This window comes from Vigna umbellata, chromosome 1, assembly GCF_029865625.1.
Source record: "Vigna umbellata cultivar VRB3 chromosome 1, Vumbellata_1.0, whole genome shotgun sequence".
In the NCBI taxonomy this organism is placed as follows: domain Eukaryota; kingdom Viridiplantae; phylum Streptophyta; class Magnoliopsida; order Fabales; family Fabaceae; genus Vigna; species Vigna umbellata.
In genome coordinates, this window is record NC_142165.1 from 8,789,543 (window position 1) to 8,792,276 (window position 2,734).

Below are 2,734 nucleotides of genomic sequence, written 5' to 3' on the forward strand. Positions count from 1 at the left end.
AAACATGTGAAGAAGAAATATAATAAAAAAATGAAAAGATAGTAAACAAAACAAATATGAAACTATCTTATTTAGATGAAATAAAAAAGAAATAGAATTTTAAAATTTTTATGTATATTAGTTTTTTGCGTTTGAATAAAAGCTCTTATAGGATTGAAGGAGTCTTTAGTTAATTTCTACCTTTCTCCTATTTTAGTGTCACGCAATATATATACGTTTTCATAGCTTATTTTTGGAATTTTGTAAAATTTATATAAGTCATTTCTTACATTTGAATAAAACATACTCTTAGAAATATTTCAGTGTCATATATATATATATATATATATATATATATATATATATATTGTTTTTGAGTTTCAATAATTTGTATCATAGTTTTGTAAGAGATTTGATCCTGTGTATGAATAAGCAACATGTGACGAGAGGAAAATATTCAAATCTAGTGTGAAAAGAAATTTGGTACAAAATGTGTGCGCAAACAAAGCGAGAAGCGAAAGGACAAAAATGTCTATATTAGAAAGTTTGTTCAATTGATCGTTCCAAGGTTTGATGACCACTATGATTTCTGTTTATGAATATGAAAAACTTCCTACCAAAAAAAAAGGTGGCAATTAGTAGAAGATGACATACCAACGCTTGGAGTCATACCTACTGAGGCACAAAGGAATAATGTAGCTAAGGTAAATCTACATTATTTGAAAGTAAATAACTACTTGTTTTAGGCCATTGATAAGGAGATTCTTGAAACAATGTTGGACAAAAGCACGTCACAGGTGATATATAAGTCGATGTAACAAAAGTATCAAGGACTAATAAGTGTCAAACGAGTTTGAACTATTAACCATGAAAGATGGCGAGAAGATTGATAGCTACCTAGGATGCACTCTTAATGTAATCAACAAAATGAAATCAAATGATGAATCATTGTAATTGAGCATAGTGGTTATCAAGATACTTACATCTCTAACCTCAAAACTTAACTGTATGGCGTGTTCAATCCAGGAATCCAATGACTTAAGCATCCTAAGTCTTGATGAACTTCATGGCACTTTTCTTGTTCATGAACAGAGGATACAAAGCTTTCAACTTTATGAATAAGTACCAAAAATCACTTATGATGATAGATTGGGAGCAAGTCGTGGTCGCAACAGAGGAGGTCATAGACATGGAAAAGGATGTGGAAGACAATCTTTTAACATAAAACTTATTGAATGTTTCCAATGCCATAAATTATGCCATTTTCAGTACGAATGCCCTAGGGTGGAGAAGCAAACTCCTTACACAACACTTGAGGAAGCAACAAAGGCAGAAGATGAGGTTTTGTTGCTGGCATATGAAAAGATGACACAACCTGTCTAGAGGAAGATTGGTTTTTAGATTATGGCTACAATAATCATATGATTGGAAATAAGCATTGGTTCACAAAAATACATGAAGAATGACTTAATAAGACTGTCAATCTTGTAAACGATACAAAATTAAATGTTGCTATCAAAGGAAGCATTTAAGTTCAAATCAATGACGTTTCACATGTCATATAAGGTGTTTACTATGTCCTGGAGCTTAAGACCAAACTCTTAAGTCTAAGACAACTTCAAGAGAAAGGTTTAACAATTTTAATCCAAAATGATAATGTAAGATATTTCATCCGGATAGAGGATTGATCATTCATACTAACATGAGAGGAAATAAAATGTTCTATGTGTCGACCTGAATGATTTATCAACATTTTCAATGCTTTTAAGTTGAAGATGTCTCATAAAAAGTAACACAATTATGGCATGGACGTTTTGAAACTCAATTTTAAAGGACTTAACACACTCACGAATAAGCAAATGGTGATTGGTCTACCCTCTCTGAAAACTACCAAGGTTATATGCATTACATGTCTCATTGGCAAACAACATAAAGATGTCATACAAAAGCAAAGTTCTTCGAGAGCATTAACGAAACTCCAATTAGTTCACGTTGATGAATGTGGTCTCATTGCACTGACTTCACACATCAGAAAAAGGTACATTCTAAGCCTTGTTGATGATTATTCCCGTAAAACTTGGATTTATTTTTTTGAATGAAAAATCTAAAATGTTAAATGCATTCAAGAGATTCAAGTATGTATTGAAAAAGAAGTTGACACCGACATGACTTGTTTGAGAACTGACAAAGGTGAAGAATTCACTTTTTAAGAGTTTTCATATTTCTATACCTATCAAGGTATCTCTAGGCAATTAAAAACTGCCTAAACCCCTCAACAAAATGGAGTTTGGAGCGTAAGAATCAAACAATCATGAGTGTAGTATGATTAGTGCTTCATGAAAATCAAGTTCCTATATCCTTTTGGCCTAAGGTAGTGTGGTGGTGAGTTCATATTCAAAATCGAAGTCCCACCTCTAAAATTGAAGACCAAAGGCTATGCCTAGAAGTATGGAATCAATACATAGAAGTATTTGCTATTGTTGCTAGACTTGACATAGTAAGAGTGTTGTTAGTTGTGGCAACTCAAGGTGCATGAGAAGTATTCCAACTCGATGGAAAAGCGTGTTCTTACATGGTGAACTTCAAGAAAAGGTGTACATTCAATAAGTTGTTGGTTTTATCAAGAAAGGAAGAGAAAATCACAAATACAAACACATAAAGGCTTTATATGGGATTAAACATGCCCAACCCCACGGGCCTGGTACAATAAGATTGAAGCCTAGTTTTTTAGAGAAAAGTTTGAATCTTACTTTAG